Raw genomic sequence first — 20,806 nt, 5'->3', positions numbered from 1 at the left:
CCAGACACCACACTTGCTAGGTGGTAGCTTTAAATCGGCCGCGATCCATTAGTACATGTCTGACCCGCGTGTCGCCACTGTCAGTGATCGCAGACCGAGCGCCACCACACGGCAGGTCTCGAGAGACGGACTAGCACTCGCCCCAGTTGTACGGACGACGTAGCTAGCGATGCACACTGACGAAGTCTCGCTCATTTGCTGAGCAGATAGTTAGAATAGCCATCAGCTAAGTCAATGGCTACGACCTAGCAAGGCGCCATTAGTAGTTTATTGCCTGAATCTACAGAGTCTCACTTGTAACGTCAATAGCGATGTACAACAAGGATGTATTAAAGTTAAGTATTCCAGCAGCTACGTACATTTCTTTATAGCATTCATTACGTATCCTGTTTCAGACCTCACGCCATCCTTCGTGTGTTTATAGCGTGCATTGCGGTCCCCTCAAATCACACTGTGTCGGCACTTCTGTCGACACATCACTTTTCTCCGATGAATCAAATTTCACGAATCGTTGTCAAGTGAGATAATATGCGTTATTGGCCAAGAAACCCCATTGGGTAAAGCAAGTTGAATATCAACGCCCACGGAGTGTCGAAGTTTGGTGCGGCATTTTAGGTATGCAGGTAATTTGCCCATACTTCTTAGAAGGTAATCAGAGTGTTGAAATGTACAGCGACACTGTGGATAATATTTTATCCATCCTAATGGACAATCGGGTGATGCTGAGGTTGTTAGATTAGGAAATGAGACACTTAAAGTAGTAAATGAGTTTTGCTATTTGGGGAGCAAAATAACTGATGATGGTCGAAGTAGAGAGGATATAAAATGCAGACTGGCAATGGCAAGGAAAGCGTTTCTGAAGAAGAGAAATTTGTTAACATCGAGTATCGATTTAAGTGTCAGGAAGTCGTTTCTGAAAGTATTTGTACGGAGTGTAGCCAAGTATGGAAGTGAAACATGGACGATAAATAGTTTGGACAAGAAGAGAATAGAAGCTTTCGAAATGTGGTGCAACAGAAGAATGCTGAAGATTAGATGGGTAGATCACATAACTAATTAGGAGGTATTGAATAGAATTGAGGAGAAGAGAAGCTTGTGGCACAACTTGAAAAGAAGAAGGGACCGGTTGGTAGGACGTGTTCTGAGGCATCAAGGGATCACAAATTTAGCATTGGAGGGCAGCGTGGAGGGTAAAAATCGTAGAGGTAGACCAAGAGATGAGTACACTAAGTAGATTCAGAGGGATGTAGGTTCCAGTAAGTACTGTTAGATGAAGAAGCTTGCACAGGATAGAGTAGCATGGAGAGCTGCATCAAACCACTCTCAGGACTGAAGACCACAACAACAACAACAATGGACAATGTTTCAATTCAAACGAGATTGGATACGTGATTTCAACATGGATGCCCAGCGCATTATTCACGACTAGTTCGAGTAGTTTTGAATCGATGGATTTGACGCAGTGGTCCTCAAACGTGGTCCGCACGTTCATCCCATTTACCTTCTGCCGATTCTTTCCTGTGGGGGCATGGCTAAAAGAGAGAGTTCATATGGATGTAACGACGACCTCCGAAGATATGCTCCAGCGAATTCGCAATGAATGTGCATACATTAGCGCAAAGACAGTAATACATGACGGATTGTCATTCAGATATAGCGTTGCGATGTGCATTAGAAACAACGGACAACATTTCGAACATTTGCTACACCGAAACACTTGTGAGACACAAGGGGACTCACAGTAATCAAGCACCCCGAAATAATGAGAGGAAAGGTGACTCACGGTAGTCAAGCACCATGAAGGGAACACATTGCTGCAGCGTTGTTCCTGGGTAACAGTAAAGGTAGTCTAAGGATGCATTTGCGGAAGGGTACACGGTGTCACATGATGGCATTCTCCCAAATACCAAATATTGTACTTTGATTTTACTAATCGTGAGTGTACTTTTTGTGAGATATTACGGTTTTGCAACAATGTGTGCTGATTACAGCGCCATCTATCATGAAACGAAAGAACTATTTCATACAAAAGTTAAAAATGTTTTCACGTGAAATCCAAATCTGAAATAAAAAATAGGAGATCCTATTTAAGATTTCAAGGTAACCCCGTCTTGCTCCCGGGGGTGATGCAGGACGGTCGAGCGTTATGTTAATGGATGTCCCTCTTCTAGGTGATCGACGTTTATTACCACTTTTTTTTAATCCGATGTGCATTTCGCCAAATATTCAGACAAACAATTTTAACTGCCTCACCCTGCATATTCTAGATAGTTCACCACTTCCAATTCACGTAATGATTGATCACCTACACAAACGAATCGATAGAAATGATGTAACACCTGATAGGTATGCAACAAACCTAACGTATAGGTAATGCAGTCACGATCTTAACTGATTAAAGCCAGTAGGGAAACTATTGCAGTCAATGTTCACTTAGGGCGGTATTACACCATCAAATTTCTTTGTCAAATATCTTTGTCAAAAATCTCTGTCAAAGATATTTGATGGTGTAATAGGGAACTATGTCAAATATCGTCCAATGTTTGATCAAATCTAGGGCCTCGCTGAAGATTTCATCAAAGAAGCAGCTTATCTTCTGTTCACTCCAATGCCACATGTTACCACATGGAGCGCTAGCATCGCTGCAGGGTTCTGTCATCTGTAGTGTTTTTATAAACATTGCCGATAAATACAATTGGTGTGTGCCGACAACTACAAAATCATTAGAGATGTATTAAGCTGATGAGTCGCTTTACAACGTGAGGCACCGTGAATACAAAAATAGATCAAGAAGATTGGAGACCTGACCTGACCTGACCTAACCTAACCTAATCAAACCTAACCTAACTCTCTCATATAGCAAGGAATCGGACTTTTACAGTGAGCCTGTCTTCTGCAGATATAGCAGTTCTTAAGTGAGTAGTGGGCTTTGTGATGTGAGGATACACTTCACTGAGCACATACCGAAATGTATGCTCATCCATTCTTAAGTAATTGAAGTACGACTTGATGCCCGCCACTGTAAGCTCACGTAACAAGTTTTGTTGAATGCTTCTATCGTGTCGTAGTAAAACCCACGGCTTCACCCAGGTACGTTTCCTTTTTTTCCCCCGCTTCTCTTCCGCATGTGCACACAGTGCAATTGTGGTACATGCAACTGCTGCCGTTTATAAGTTGTTTGTTGTCAGCCATCTTGAACTTTGACGAAAAATATGATGACAGTGTAATACCCCTTCTTGCGCTACGTCAAAGATCTTTGTCAAATATATTTGGTGGAATATTTGATCACGTTGTTTGTTGTTGTAGTCTTCAGTACTGAGACTGGTTTCATGCAGCTCTCCATGCTACTCTATCCTGTGCAAGCTTCTTCATTTCCCAGTACTTACTGCAACCTACATCCTTCTGAATCTGCTTAGTGTATTCATCTCTTGGTCTCCCTCTACGATTTTTACCCTCCACGCTGCCCCCCCCAATACTAAATTTGTGATCCCTTGATGCCTCAGAACACGTCCTACCAACCAGTCCCTTCTTCTTGTCAAGTTGTGCCACAAACTCCTCTTCTCCCCAATTTTATTCAATACCTCCTCATTAGTTACGTGATCTACCCATGTAATCTTCAGCATTCTTCTGTTGCACCACATTTCGAAAGCTTCTATTCTCTTCTTGTCCAAACTATTTATCGTCCATGTTTCACTTCCATACTTGGCTACACTCCGTACAAATACTTTCAGAAACGACTTCCTGACACTTAAATCGATACTCGATGTTAACAAATTTCTCTTCTTCAGAAACGATTTCCTTGCCATTGGCAGTCTACATTTTATATCCTCTCTACTTCTACCGTCATCAGTTATTTTGCTCCCCAAATAGCAAAACTCCTTTACTACTTTAAGTGTCTCATTTCTTAATTTAATTCCCTCAGCATCACCCGACTTAATTCGACTACATTCCATTATCATCGTTCTCCTATTGTTGATGTTCATCTGATATCCTCCTTTCAAGACGTTATCCATTCCATTCAACTGCTCTTCCAAGTCCTTTGCTGTCTCTGACAGAATCACAATGTCATCGGCGAACCTCAAAGTTTTTATTTCTTCTCCCTGGATTTTAATACCTACCCCGAATTTTTCTTTTGTTCCCTTTACTGGTTGCTCAGTATACAGATTGAATAACATTGGGGAGAGGCTGCAACCCTGTCTCACTCCCTTCCCAACCACTGCTTCCCTTTTGTGCCCCTCGACTCTTATAACTGCCATCTGGTTTCTGTACAAATTGTAAAAAGCCTTTCGCTCCCTGTATTTTACCCCTGCCACCTTCAGAATTTGAAAGAGAGTATTCCTGTCAACATTGTCAAAAGCTTTCTGTAAGTCTACAAATGCTAGAAACGTAGGTTTGCCGTTCCTCAATCTAGCTTCTAAAATACGTCGTATGGTCAGTATTGCCTCACGTGTTCCAGTATTTCTACGGAATCCAAACTGATCTTCCCCGAGGTCGGCTTCTACCAGTTTTTCCATTCGTCTGTAAAGAATTCGTGTTAGTATTTTGCAACTATGACTTATTAAACTGATAGTTCGGTAATTTTCACATCTGTCAACACCTGCTTTATTTGGGATTGGAATTATTATATTCTTCTTGAAGTCTGAGGGAATTTCGCCTGTCTCATACATCTTGCACACCAGATGGTAGAGTTTTGTAAGGACTGGCTCTGCCAAGGCCGTCAGTAGTTCTAATGGAATGTTGTCTACTCCTGGGGCCTTGTTTCGACTCAGGTCTTTCAGTGCTCTGTCAAACTCTTCACGCAGTATCGTATCTCCCACTTCGTCTTCATCTACATTCTCTTCCATTTCCAGAATATTGTCTTCAAGTTCATCGCCCTTGTATAGACCCTCTGTATACTCCTTCCACCTTTCTGCTTTCCCTTCTTTCCTTAGAACTAGGTTTCCATCTGAGTTCTTGATATTCATACAAGTGGTTCTCTTTTCTCCAAAGGTCTCTTTAATTTTCCTGTAGGCAGTATCTATCTTACCCCTAGTGAGATCTTTGATCAAATCTTTGACAAAGAAATTTGATAGTGTAATTCCGGCCGTATGATGGTCTATGTAACCTTACAACTCTAGTCCTGAGGCTGCAGAGGGCACTCCCTACTGGTGCAGTGCCCTGCATGCATTTACAGCCTGATTAAAAACGCCAAAGAAGCCACCGTTAACAGCGGTCCACTGCAGGGTTAACACTGGATCTGCAGCCGCAAGCCGGCCGAGTTCTTCCACAGTAACGATGCCTCTGGAAGTCGCGAATTCTCCAGAGCTGTGTGCTCGTATGATTGGATGGGGAGGGCGCCGTGGCGCGGTTCGGCTGCTGAACTGTTGCGCACTTCCGGAGCGCTAACAAGCTCCGGGCCCCGGTCCTTTCAGCGGCTGCGAGAAGCCCGACAATTTTTGCCGCAGGGGAGAGAGCGCTTTGCTTTGTGCGGCCCCAGGCAAGCGGACTCGTCGCATAAAGTTTTCCGCACGCTTCTCGCGTCCGCCCTTGCCGGGCTACCTGCCCACACAGCCCTTTACTTCCTCACGACGGTTACAGCAAGCCGTTTCCACCTTTTAACGAGAAAAGTTCAGCGATTCCTCTGAAATCGCACTTGGAATTCGTACTTCTACATCCCGCAAACAATGACAGTTTCTTTGGTTTGCTCCGGAAGGAGACGGAGTGGACGTAAATTATTAGTTCTTTTTTTATTATTTATTTTATGGCCTTCATTGGACCACTCTCGTCAAAAACACAAAATCGTAAATAAGTTGCTACACAGGGATACAATTTGGCTCAACAATAACCTAATATGATATTTAGGTAATATAATTATTAGAGTCTATTCTTATATGAAAGGTGTTTTGCTCTTCTGTCTGCCCAATATTTCTTAATTCTTTCAGATATTTTCTTTCTTTCTTCATCTGAGGCCACTCTTCCTGTACTCCTCTTGTTGATTTTCATTTGTAGTCTGGTTTGCGGGTCTTGCAGTATTCTGGGTTTCTCTGTCTTATTTTTAGGTCATCTGCTGTAATTTGGAGTTCTTTTATATCTGCCTTAATTTCTGTGATCCATTTAATGTCGCTCTTGCTATTCCACAATTTTTGTATTTTTTTTTACTAATTCTGTTTTCTGGAGTTCTCATCAGATGTCCAAAGAATGAGATGCGTTTTTCCCTGAACGTGATCATGACTGTTTCTATTTCCTTATATACTGTTTCATTTGATGCTATTCTCCAATGTCCATTTATTTTATACTGTTTATTTATACATGTCCTAATTATTCTTCTTTCTATTTTTAGTATTCTGTCAATTTCTGCTGTATTAGTTGTTTTGAAAATAGTTTCAGCTGCATACGTTATTTCTGGTTGTATATCTGTTTTATAGTGTTTAATTTTGCATCTATAGATAAGCTTTTTTTGTTATATGTAGTTTTGGTAATGTAATTTGCGTAGTTCAGTCTGTTTATTCTATTCTCTCATGATGGCTTCTCATTTAGATCGTATATTATTATTTCGCCTAAATATTTAAATTTATTAACAATTTTGATTTCCTGTTCTCCTATTGTAATTTTGTTTGTAAGTGGTGGATCAATTAGCATAATCTCCGTTTTTTCAAATAATATTCTAAGGCCTACTTTCTCTGCTATTTCTTGTAGTGATTTCACTTATTGCCTGGCTTCTTGAACGGTGATGGCTAGGAGAGCAAGATCATCAGCGAATCCCAAGCAGTTTAAGCTAATATCATCTTGTGGACTTCCAATTCTTATCATCTTTGGATTGTCCTTGTACCATTCTCTCATTATGTATTCCAGTGCACAGTTGAACAGTAATGGTGATAGGCAGTCACCTTGTGTTAAGCCTGTTTTTATGAGGAATGGTTCAGAGATTTCTCCTCTAAACTTCAGTTTTGATTTGGTGTTTGTTAGAGTGAGTTGTAGTATTTGGATTAGTTTTGGATGGAGTCCTAGATTTCTTAAAATTTTTAATACTGAAGGTCTGTGGAGACAGTCATATGCGCTCTTAAAATCTACAAATGTTATTGCCAAAGGTTTGTTCCGTTTCTTGTAGTATGCCATAATCTATTTTAAACTAATTATCTGCTCTGCACGCCTTCTCCATGGTCTGAAACCTCCCTGATATTCCCCTAACTCCTGTTCTAATTGCTCCATGATTCTTTCATATAGGATCTTGGATAGAATTTTGTATGTGCAATCTAGAAGAGAGATTCCTCTGTAGTTGTCTGGATTACTCTTATCTCCCTTTTTGTGTAGTGGGTGGATGATAGCTGTAGTCAAATGTTTGGGGAAACGTTCTGTTACCCAAAGTTTTGTTAGAGCCATGTGTAAGGAGGTCTTGACTGTGTCACTTGCATGTTTCCACATTTCCACAAAAACCTGATCTTCTCCACATGCCTTATAATTTTTTTGTTCTTTAAGAATTTTTTCTACTTCTTGGAAAGTTGGAAGGTCTAGTTTGTTAGGTCTGGTTTTTATTGGGGTATTTATGTTGATTTATAAGGGTTCTTTGGGTTCCTCGCAATTAGTTATCTCTATTATGATACATGACAGCTATTCGCAAATTAAGGAAAAATCTGTTGCGAAATGGAAGTCACAGTGAAAATTCTGTTAAGCTTTGAACAGATGTGTTGCTCAGTATCTCTAGTACGGCTGTCTATCATTTCATGTCGCTCTTCTCAGTTCTGAGAGCCCAGTGAGTGCGGAAAGATGGCTCAAGAGTAGTGTCTCCCACCAAGAATGGGAACCTGCCGACAGCTTTCGCCTGATGTCATGCAACCCCACATTACATAACTGTCATGCGCTTCCTTCTTCATAACAGTTGTAATGCCACTTCCTCGGACGAGAAATAAAAATCAAAAATTAGCTCCCAATACCCCAAAGATTTCCGCCCAAGTCAAAAATTCCCAGAGAAGTGAATAAGCGAACGAAGTTCCACTTATCACTATTATTAGGACAAATACAAGTAATTACATCAGGAATCTAAGACTTGACAGTTTAGCAATCTACGAAAGAAAGTTTAAATTTCAGTAAAATTAAAATAAAAATCATAATAAATCGCAAAATTAGCATAAATTAACATTCGCAAAGTAGAACCAACGATCCCAAAGAATACTCCGTGTGAGTACTCTTTGGGAATCGTGAGTAATGACTAAGTATAATTCAATGCATTGTCACTACGTTACGATTGTTAGCCGAAGGAGTTCATGTATTTGATTGCTCGTACATGTAGGTGCGCTTAGATTGCTTTTTAGATTGAATAATTGCGATCTATTACGACGCAGAAATACGATGTTCTGACTTCAAATATCACGGCATTAGAGTTCGAACGGAGGACTTTTACCTACTAGAATAAAGTGAACTTTTAAGTAGATAATTGAACTAAACATTACTTAGACAGTGATTTACGCAACAAACACTGATAGACAATTTTCATTCATGGTTTATGGAACTTCAGTGATAGGTCCGAAGCACATAATTTAAATCCCCCCAACACCTGGGAAAGTTTTCTTCTCGAGGCTCGGTTAGGAAGTGACTGATATTGTGCAATAAAACACCCTCTCGTGCCAAGTCGTGCGTTTGTGATTTAAAATTCTATCAAATTATTGACATGAAACTCCCGAGTAATAATTACGCGCGGCGACAATATTTGACTGTTGTGTCCGGCGCTTATGTAGAATCTTTGACTCAAATAACAAGCCCACTGTTACGATTTCTTAGATACTTGAAATTACGATCAGCTTGTAGGGAATTCGTTGTGTATGTGACTGTATTGGTTTTATCATTAATATTTCATCATTAATCAGTCAAACATTACGAACGATTAATTACGATTCGTGTTGAAGTAAATATCTCACGCACGTCGACATTTCAGTTCAGCACTGTTATTTTGTGTAACGTCGTCTTTGTAACTTGGTAACGATCTTAACACTCTACCGACTGTCGCCGAGTTTTAGCAGAGGCCAAGTACAAATCAAACCAAATGATCAAGAAGAAGAGCCGTTATAAGTTCTTGGCCACACACTGTAGGGACAATGAGGATGCCTTGCAGCTTTTTCGATGGGAAGTGTTTCATTGCCCACCATGCAGCCTGGACTTGGCTCTCTCTGATTTTCATCTCTGCTCAGATGAATCACTGGCTTCGGAGACAACATTTTGGCACAGACAACGAACTCCAGTCTGTGAGTGTTCCACAACCCCTTACGTAAAGATAAACGTAGTTTTGGCTCACACAGGTCGAGGTAGTCGAAGAGGAGGAGGACAACGAGGTCATTAGAGACGGAGCGCAAGCTCGGGTGAGGGAAGGATGGGGAAGGAAATCGACCGTGCCCTTTCAAAGGAACCATCCCAGCATTTGCCTGAAGCGATTTAGGGAAATCACGGAAAACCTAAATCAGGATGGCCGGAGACGGGATTGAACTGTCGTTCTCCCGAATGCGAGTCCAGTGTGAGGTAGTCGAGATAGCCCAGCGCCACGCCAGATAGAAACAGCAGTTGCTAGCAAGTGGAGTGCAGGCAGTGTGTGGGGGTGAATGTCGGTGAGAGAGCTCTAAGCGAGCAGGACATGGTGTACGAGGTGCATTCAAGTTCTAAGGCCTCCGATTTTTTTTCTAATTAACTACTCACCCGAAATCGATGAAATTGGCGGTACTTCTCGACGTAATCGCCCTGCAGACGCACACATTTTTCACAACGCTGACGCCATGATTCCATGGCAGCGGCGAAGGCTTCTTTATGAGTCTGTTTTGACCACTGGAAAATCACTGAGGCTATAGCAGCACGGCTGTTGCATGTGCAGCCACGGAGAGTGTCTTTCATTGTTGGAAAAAGCCAAAAGTCACTAGGAGCCAGGTCAGTTGAGTAGGGAGCATGAGGAATCACTTCAAAGTTGTTATCACGAAGAAACTGTTGCGTAACGTTAGCTCGATGTGCGGGTGCATTGTCTTGGTGAAACAGCACACGCGCAGCCCTTCCCGGACGTTTTTGTTGCAGTGCAGGAAGGAATTTGTTCTTCAAAACATTTTCGTAGGATGGACCTGTTACCGTAGTGCCCTTTGGAACGCAATGAGTAAGGATTACGCCCTCGCTGTCCCAGAACATCATTTTTTCAGCACTGGCGGTTACCCGAAATTTTTTTGATGGCGGTGAATCTGTGTGCTTCCATTGAGCTGACTGGCACTTTGTTTCTGGATTGAAAAATGGCATCCACGTCTCATCCATTGTCACAACCGACGAAAAGAAAGTCCCATTCATGCTGTCGTTGCGCGTCAACATTGCTTGGCAACATGCCACATGGGCAGCCATGTGGTCGTCCGTCAGCACTCGTGGCACCCACGTGGATGACACTTTTCGCATTTTCAGGTCGTCATGTGGGATTGTGTGCACAGAACCCACAGAAATGCCAACTCTGGAGGCGATCTGTTCAACAGTCATTCGGCGTTCCCCCAAAACAATTCTCTCCACTTTCTCGATCATGTCATCAGACCGGCTTGTGCGAGCCCGAGGTTGTTTCGGTTTGTTGTCACACGATGTTCTGCCTTCATTAAACTGTCGCACCCACGAACGCACTTTCGACCCATCCATAACTCCATCACCACATGTTTCCTTCAACTGTCGATGTATTTCAATTGGTTTCACAACACGCAAATTCAGAAAACGAATGATTGCACGCTGTTCAAGTAAGGAAAACGTCGCCATTTTAAGTTTTTAAGACAGTTCTCATTCTCGCCGCTGGTGGTAAAATTCCATCTGCTATATGGTGCTGCCATCTCTGGGACGTATTGACAATGAACGCGGCCTCATTTTAAAACAATGCGCATGTTTCTATCTGTTTCCAGTCCGGAGAAAAAAAATCGGAGGCCTTAGAACTTGAATGCACCTCGTAATGGCGGAAGACCGCCCATAATATGTACTGTCGACTAAGCATGTCCTCGGTTTGACCCTCAGAAATTTAACAGTTGTGAGTCAAGAGTTTTTGAATTGTTTTGCTAAATACCTGCATCGTACCATGATTATTCATGTCAATCCCGCTGAATTTGTGTTTTAGTGAGGACTGTGGTGTACGAGGCGTATTCAGAAACTAAGGTCCTACTAGGCGCGAAATGGAAGCCACTGTGAAAGTCCAATGGAACTTTGCACAGATGTGTTGGGCAGTGTCTTTAGTATGCCTGTTGATCGCTTCGCGTCGCTCTTTTCAGTTCAGAGCTCGAAGTGATCACATAGAAATGCCTTGTCTCTCGCCAAGTATGTGGGTCTGGTGAGAGATTTCATCTGAAGCTATGCATCCCGCATAACATAAAGGTCATGCATTTTTTTCTTCGACACAATTTTCAGCTGCAGACTGCAGGGGCAATGAAGATGTTCCTGCAGCGTTTCCGATGGGATGTGTTTGATCACCCACAATAGAGCCTTAATGGGCTCCCTCCGTTGTTCATCTCTGCTCACATGAACAGCTGGCTACGAAAACAACATTTTGGCACAAACAAGGGAAGGCAGACCAGTGTAAAGAATTGGTGGAAAGTACGAGGGTACTGGAAGGTTTGTACAACGCCACGACAGATGTCCAAGTCGGATCGGCGACTATTTAGAGACGTAGCTGGAATGTGTGGCTAACTGTTGCGAATAAAAAAGTATTTGATTTTCACTGTGGTTTTCATTTCACGACCGATCGGATCTTACTTTCCGAACAGCCGTCGTATTTGTGCTAATTCTGAATACTGAATTACCACATGACACAGAAAAATTTACAAGGCTTTTCACTTGAAGAGCAACTGACGTAATTTTCACATTAAAGCTCTGCGTAAGATATTTAAGACACTGGCGGCCTAGTTAAGACGATGCTACCGTCTTCATAGTTGATCACGAGCTGCTTGAGCGTTCGTCTGACCGGTTGCAGTGACGTAGCGGAGGTCAAAGGTGGAACTTTCTGGAACGTCACCTTCACGTAACCGTCACGTTTTGGAGCGTCGACAGTAAGGATAATTCCTGAACATTCACACTATACGGCTAGCTGACGTCGAAAGAACGTCGTGACGTTACAGCTGGTTCGTAAAATACTCACCAGAGGCGCTATTTCGTAGTATGAACTACATGAGCACACTCATGCTCATAAATTACGGATAATGCTGACACATGGTGAAACAACGCTCTGGTGGGCGTTAGCGGGTTTAAATCACCTCGGGGTATGACCATGCAGTGAATTTGACCTGCAGTCGTCGCACGGTGGCGCTGGCAGCAGTCCACGTACGCAGAGGTGTATTGGTGCATGTCAGAATACGGTGCAGCTAATAAGTGTGCAGACGTTTTCAGACGTGCTAATGGTGACTGTGTGTTGAAAATGGCTCAAAGAACACATATTGATGACGTTATGACGGGCCGAACACTAGGACCACTGGAGGTTGGTCAAACACAGCACAGGCCCTCCGTGTGCCACAAAGTGTGATCTCAAGATTATGGCAACGATTCCAGCAGACAGGAAACGTGTCCAGGTGCTACACTACGGGACTTACACGGAGTACAACACCACAAGAAGACCGATATCTCACCATCAGTACCCACAGACGGCCACGGTGTACTGCAGGTAGCCTTGCTCGGGACCTTACTGCAGCCACTGGAACACGTATCTCCAGACACACAGTCTACAGACGACTGAACAGACATGATTTATTCGCCTGGAGACCTGGACACAGGAGAGCCCGTAAAGCCTGGTGTCAAGAAGAGAGTACAGGGTCATTGGAACAGTGGTCCCAAGTCATGTTCACGGACGAGTGCAGGTACAGTGTGAACAGTGACTCTCGCTGGTTTTCATCTGGCGTGAACCAGGAACCAGATACCAACTCCTTAATGTCCTTGACAGGGATCTGTATGGAGGTCGTGGTTTCATGGTGTGGGGTAGGATTATGATTGGTGCACGTACATCCCTGCATTTCTTTGTAACAGGTCAGGTGTATTGGGACGTCATTTTGCATCAGTATGTCCACCTTTTCAGGGTTGCAGTGGGTCCCACCTTCCTCCTGATGGATGATAACGCACGGCCCCACAGAGCTGCCATCGTGGAGGAGTTCCTTGAAACAGAAGATATCAGGCGAATGAAGTGGCCTGCCTTTTCTCCAGACATAAACCCCATCGAGCACGACTGGGACGCTCTCGGTCGACGTATCGCTGCACGTCTTCAAACCTCTAGGACACTTCAGGAACGCCGACACGCACTGGTGCAAGAATGGGATGCTATATCCCAGCAGCTGCTCGACCACCTGTTGCAGAGTATGCCAACCCGTTGTGCGGCCTGTTGTAAGTAGGCTGTTTAGGTTTTTTTATTGGTAACGCCACCTCTGTATGAAAATCACTGGCTGTGCTGTGGGCAGTCTGTGTCTGCTTTGCATTGTTGTAATACTCGCCATTGTAGTGTTGGGCAGCGGCAGCTGGATGTGAACAGCGCGTAGCGTTGCGCAGTTGGAGGTGAGCCGCCAGCAGTGGTGGATGTGGAGAGAGAGATGGTGGAGATTTGTAATTTGTCATGAACTGCTATATTTATATATGATGATATCAAGGTAAATACATTGTTTGTTCTCTACTAATATCTTTCATTTGCTAACTATCCCTATCAGTAGTTAGTGCCTTCCATAGTTTGAATCTTTTATTTAGCTGGCAGTAGTGGCGCTCCCTGTATTGCAGTAGCTTGAGCAGCGAAGATTTTTGTGAGGTAAGTGATTTGTGAAAGGTATAGTTTAATGTTAGTTAGGGCCATTCTTTGGTAGGGAATTTTGAAGGTCAGATTGCGTTGCAAATCTGTAGAAACAAAATCCTATGAATATAACAGTGTCCAAAAAAATTTTCAGTGGCATTGTGATACATTCACACATGATTCACACATGTACACACATTTCATAATTCTAAAGTATGATTCTTGGTTTCCAACATCCTTTTCCATAAGTCAGAGTCCCTAATCACTATTCATTACTCCTTACCTTATTACACATATATATATATTCGTCGACACGTCAATCTTGCGACGGCACTTCAATATTTCATCATAATAAATACATAGCATAACCAAATTCCTCATATAGCATCAGCTTATTGATCATAAACATACCTCAACAGCATAATACACATCGTGTCATCTGCCTCAAACGTACTTTAAAAATCATGAATCCATACCAAATACATCATTCAAAGCTCTCATAGTGTCACAATGGTTCCGAAAATATATGAACAGTTCACAAAGTACAAACAACATACAATTTTGTAAGTGTGAAGTTATCCAACGGTGTAATTACGTAAACGTCTGTCACTGATGTAGTAAAATAAATGCTTGTCTCTCTCAGGTAAATAATCAGACAGCTGTGTAATTTGTGTGTTAGAGAAATATGGTACCGATGTGTAAAGTTGTATAAGCAAATACCATATTAGCTAGGGTTCCTTGTGGTTGCCACACACATGGTACACAAAGTAAGCGTGTACCCCCCTGAGGATGTTATTGTAATTATGAAAAATTTTATCAAATCATTATTGGCCACTGCCCAAAAAAAAATTTCTAAAATTTTTTGTGGGCAGCATGGGGGCTATGTAAGTAGGCTGTTTAGGTTTTTTTATTGGTAACGCCACCTCTGTATGAAAATCACTGGCTGTGCTGTGGGCAGTCTGTGTCTGCTTTGCATTGTTGTAATACTCGCCATTGTAGTGTTGGGCAGCGGCAGCTGGATGTGAACAGCGCGTAGCGTTGCGCAGTTGGAGGTGAGCCGCCAGCAGTGGTGGATGTGGAGAGAGAGATGGCGGAGATTTGTAATTTGTCATGAACTGCTATATTTATATATGATGATATCAAGGTAAATACATTGTTTGTTCTCTACTAATATCTTTCATTTGCTAAGTATCCCTATCAGTAGTTAGTGCCTTCCATAGTTTGAATCTTTTATTTAGCTGGCAGTAGTGGCGCTCGCTGTATTGCAGTAGCTTGAGCAGCGAAGATTTTTGTGAGGTAAGTGATTTGTGAAAGGTATAGTTTAATGTTAGTCAGGGCCATTCTTTGGTAGGGAATTTTGAAGGTCAGATTGCGTTGCGCTAACAAAATATTGTGTGTCAGGTTAAGCACAGTCATGTAAAATTGTTGAAAGGGGACGTTTCATAAAAACCCCATCGAGCACGACTGGGACGCTCTCGGTCGACGTATCGCTGCACGTCTTCAAACCTCTAGGACACTTCAGGAACTCCGACAGGCACTGGTGCAAGAATGGGAGGCTATACCCCAGCAGCTGCTCGACCACCTGATGCAGAGTAAGCCAACCCGTTGTGTGGCCTGTGTACGTGTGCATGGTGCTCATATCCCATACAGATGTCGGGGTACATGCGCAGGAAAGAGTGCCGTTTTGTAGCACATATGTTCGGGACGGTTTTCTCAACTTGTCACCAATACCGTGGAGTTACACATCTTTGTCGTGTGTGTTCCCTATGTGCCTATGCTATTAGCGCCAGTTTTGTGTAGTGGCACGTTGTATGGTACGACATTCTGCAATTATCCTTAATTTTGAGCATGAGTGTAGATCGTCACAAAATGCCGAAATTTAGGTTACAGCAGTTTTCAATGATGCTGTTGATGATGAGAAACAGAGCAAAAAGAGTCTGGGTTGGGAAAGTCTTAAAAAATCGAGACTGTGAAGGAGAGTTCCACAATCTATACAAGAAGATGGAAGAGGAAGAGTACCATTCTATAAATACTTCAGAATGTGTAATAAGTTTTTTTTCCTGTTAAGCAAGATACAAACAAAAAAAAAGGAAGAGAAATTCAAGATGCAAGCGTCTAATACCACCTCGGCAGAAGCTGATTGCTCGCCTACAGTATGTCTAGATGGGCCGTTTTTTACATATATTTCTGCTGCCTGCTGTTCTTCGTTAATTTATTACGACTCTTATTTTAAACTTCTGCAAACCGCGTCAGCTTTACGCTCTGTTTTTCTTTTCGCTGTTACACAGGTAAGGTCGTGAGTAAAGCACATTGAACCAGATGTGCCACGTTTATTTTGTAGTGTATTCATTCAGTGTATAAAATACACTACTGGCCATTAAAATAGCTACACCAAGAAGAACTGCAGATGATAAACGGGTATTAATTGGACAAATATATTATACTAGAACTGACATGTGATTACATTATTACGCAATTTGGGTGCATAGATCTTGAGAAATCAGTACCCAGAATAACCACTTCTGGCCGTAATGACGGCCTTGATACGCCTGGGCATAGAGTTAAACAGAGCTCGGATGGCATGTACAGGTACAGCTGCCCATGCAGCTTCAACACGATACCACAGTTCATCAAGAGTAGTGACTGGCGCATTGTGACGAGCCAGTTGCTCGGCCACCATTGACCAGACGTTTTCAATTGGTGAGAGATCTGGAGAATGTGCTGACCAGGGCAGCAGTCGAACATTTTCTGTATCCAGAAAGGCCTATACAGGACCTCAAACATGCGGTGGTGCATTATCCTGCTGTAGGGTTTCGCAGGGATCGAATGAAGGGTAGAGCCATGGGTCGTAAAACATCTGAAATGTAACGTCCACTGTTCAAAGTGCCGTCAATGCGAACAAGAGGTGAGCGAGATGTGTAACCAATGACACCCTATACCATCACGCCGGGTGTTACGCCAGTATGGCGATGACGAATACACGCTTCCAATGTGCGTTCACCGCGATGTCGCCAAACACGGATGTAACCATCTTGATGCTGTAAACAGAACCTGGATTCATCTGAAAAATACACGTTTTGCAATTCGTGCACCTAGGTTCGTCGTTGAGTACACTATCGCAGGTGTTCCTCCTGTATGTGATGCAGCGTGAAGGGTAATCGCAGCCATGGTCTCCGAGCTGATAGTCCATGTTGCTGCAAATGTCGTCGAACTGTTGTTGTCTTGCAAACGTCCCCATCTGTTGACTCAGGGATCGAGACGTGGCTGCACGATCCGTTACAGCCATGCGGATAAGATGCCTGTCATCTCGATTGTCACGGGCAGTGACCCAACTCAAGTCATCCAGCAACTGATTCAACAGCAAAACACGGACATCTGAATGGGGGGCCAACATGCATGTGGGGGGTACACCCCTCTGCTCTTTTATATATATATATATATATATATATATATATATATATATATATATATATATATATATATATATATATATATGGATGCACTTAATCAAGTGATACGAGGCCGTTGGGATCCAGGACGGCGTTCCGTATTACCTTCCTGAATCGACCTATTCCATATGCTGCTAACAGTCATTGCATCTCGACCAACGCGAGCAGCAATGTCGCGATGCGATAAACCGCAATAGCGATAGGCTACAATCCGACCTTTATCAAAGTCGGAAACGTGATGGTATGCATTTCTCCTCCTTACACGAGGCATCACAACAACGTTTCACCAGGCTACGCCGGTCAACTGCTGTTTGTGTATGAGACATCGGTTGGAAACTTCCCTCATGTCAGCACGTTGAAGGTGTCGGCCCTGGCTCCAACCTTGTGTGAATGCTCTGAAAAGCTAATCATTTGCATATCACAGCACCTTCTTCCTGTCGGTTTAATTTCGAATCTGTAGCACGTCATCTTCGTGGTGTAGCAATTTTAATGGCCAGTAGTGTAAAATTCTTTTACTTAGTAGTCTTCCAGTACAAATCGCGATAGCTGTCATTGCGGAATACTTTCGTATGTGTAACAGCTGTCCACCAAGTACGCTACACCGTGGCCCGTCGAAACATTCTTCCCGAGGAATCTTGAACCTTGACGTGACGCTGACTTGATCTGACGTGACGTGTCGGTGACGTTCCGTTGACAGCGTGTGTGGAAGCTACCATTTGAACAACAGAGGAGAATCCTTTGACTTGGCGGACGCTACGGTGACGTTCCGTCAAGCGTTAATCCACCTTTAGTAGGAGTATGAATATGGTATCTGTTCTTTCGGACATGTGCGAAGAAGCTTATCCATATAGTTAAGGCTAAGCGGCCATCGACCTTCTTCTTCTGTGCTGGAACTGTTACGGGACTCGATAAGATTGTCTGCCGCGAGTAATGAGTGTAATGGGCAGGGCCACTACGAATGTAGTGTGTGTGGGCATTAAGTTGGGAATGTGGGTCTCACGGGGAGCGATAAATCCTTGCAGTCGCACTATCCTCTGTGCTCTCGGTGGTTCAGACCTAGCCACGATGTACAAGCAATGGCGTAGCGGGGGTGATTCCCTTACATCCCGCCTACTGCATCTCCTGGTTCCAGCGTCCCTCACACCTCCGGTGGCGGTGGGCAACATTACGCCACATTTTGCGCATGTATCAACATTTATCGTGGAACTTCGTTATATCAGAGACGAGCTTCCGCGCACGAGACCGCCATGCGCGAAGGATTTTTATGTTTGGCTGCTACGACGGATAAGTCGTAATGTCATTGAACTCGAACACCCCAGGTTGCATTGGCCGAAGATTTGGAGACATGTGCACCAAAAATTCCTTCCTACCTTCGTTCGGGCACTGTGGTTCTCTGACGCATGTGGCAAGTTCAACTCCAACCAACGGCTCCATGCAATTGGACTGGTGGACAATCCACTATGCCAGAAATGTCCCGAAGTGGATGACGACCATCACCGCTTAACTTGTACCGCGGTGGAGGACGTCTGGCTCCTAGGAAGACAGATGGTAGCTTGCTACCTCCATGTGACCCCGCAACATATTACACCTGCTTCACTCTTACATCCGGAGAGTGACTACTTTCCGGCGACTAAATCACAGTCGATCATATGGATCAAAGGTTGGACGATCGCGTACCTCTATGGGGATGCTGCCACGTCGAGACTCGACTTTTGGTATTTCTTGCAGCAAGCGCACAATGAGGTTCATAGATGGTCACACTATCGGAAAACCTTTGCCAACTATCTTCAGGCACACAAGCTGCGACATCGTCGCGAAAAAACACAGTGACCCGTATATGTAATAAGTTTCCTTTAATTTACGTCTATGGTCACAATCTTTGCTGTTTAACAGATTACCGGTTTCGGTCTTTAATGACCATCATCAGATCTGTCTCATAAAACAAAGTTCTAATGCACTGCAGCCATAGTGGCATAGTCAACTGTTAAATGCGGAATCAGCACCAGCATCGTCAAATACATATAAATCACATCACATGCACGAGTCATGTTGTCAGTAAAATAGTGCATTAGGACTTTGTTTTGTGAGACAGATATGATGATGGTCATTAAAGACCGAAACCGGTAATCTCTTAAACAGCAAAGATTGTGACCATAGACGTAAATTAAAGGAAACTTATTATCTTCAGGCAGTCTTCCTCGACCCCCACGCGGTTGGGATGTGCCGGGTGCAGTCGGTGTGCACGTTTGACAGCTGATAATAAACCTCACGCTTCTCTCACCACTCAGTATGTAATGCACATACTATACCATGAAATGATCTACATGTTCCTTTTAACAGAGAGAGAAAAAAAAAAAGATGGATAGAGCGTATGCCTTGTAATTAGGAGATCCCACGTTCGAGTCGCGGTCGGGGCACACATTTTAAACTGTCCCCTTTAATGTATACCAACGCCTGTCGGCAGATTATGGTACTGATTTAATTATCATTTCATTTAATAGGAGAGTCTGCGTCGACGTTTCTCAGTTGCTGGTGCAGCGTGCAGCGTGCAGCGTGCAGCGACCACATTTTTATGTCATTTCGATGCCGGGAGCACACCTTGCTTTGACGTCTCGCTCTTCACACGACATCACTGATTTAGTGCATATATATATATATATATATATATATATAACTACGAAGACAACGCTACAATCCGAAATTGTCCACCACTAAAACTACAGTAATGGCCCACGATGGAAACCACCCAGTCCAATCAACAATAATTACTACCGAAGGCAAGGTGAGACGTGGCGCTCGTTACGTTATCTTTGCTTGTCTTGTTGTTTTCCGCATTCGCGGGGCGAGTGGCAGTTGACGTTTGCTCGGGCTACCTGCTGAGACGCCACGAGGTACGAGGTGGGAAGCAACCACGTATATGTGGAGTTGGTTGTACGCGGTCTGCCGGTTCAGCATGGAGGATATGTGTTGGCTGCCTGCCTGTCTGCTCTCCTGATTTTGCTCGCCGTGCCTTGCGACCGCCTAGCTTGAGTTGCTGCCTGGTGTATCCTACACGAAGCATACCGGACGTCCAGCAGAAGTTAAGCAGCCTTGTGTTTCTTTAAAGAAAAGGAGCAAATGTATGAGACCTTTTGTAACCTGTTTTAGTGGCCTCTTAAGTGTGGCCTTCGCGTCTACACTGCCTTTGGGGAGAGCTAATTCTTTTAAATTTAAATAGTTGGGGTCCCCTGTCCTTTATAATCCTTTGGGGGTTTTAGTTGAATTTTCTCTTTGGGGTTCCTTCCTTGTGGTTGCTTAAATGTTTACTTGTATAGCGGGAACTGACTCCTGGTTAAGAAGGTGTTTGATGTTACTGCCGCTTCCGGCATTTGTCTTTTCAATTAAGTGTTGTCATCCCTTCGAGTGGCCTGGTGTCACTTCTCGTTAATTAATGCTGGTTTATTTGTACTTAATTTTGAATTCGCCATTTGAATTAATATTTTGGAGGACAGTATAGCACTAAGGCAACCTCACTGTATACCACCTTGTGCCCCGGTCTAGTACCTTAATTTTTAGTGGCACGAGTTAGATCCACTACCGGTTTTACTGATGCACTCCCTTCAAAATCTTGTCTTGTATAAGTTTGCCCCATGTGTGTCTG

This window comes from Schistocerca serialis, chromosome 10 (genome assembly GCF_023864345.2).
Source record: "Schistocerca serialis cubense isolate TAMUIC-IGC-003099 chromosome 10, iqSchSeri2.2, whole genome shotgun sequence".
Classification (NCBI taxonomy): Eukaryota; Metazoa; Arthropoda; class Insecta; order Orthoptera; family Acrididae; genus Schistocerca; species Schistocerca serialis.
The sequence above is the reverse complement of the archived record's forward strand: the minus strand, read 5'-3'. Positions refer to the sequence as shown.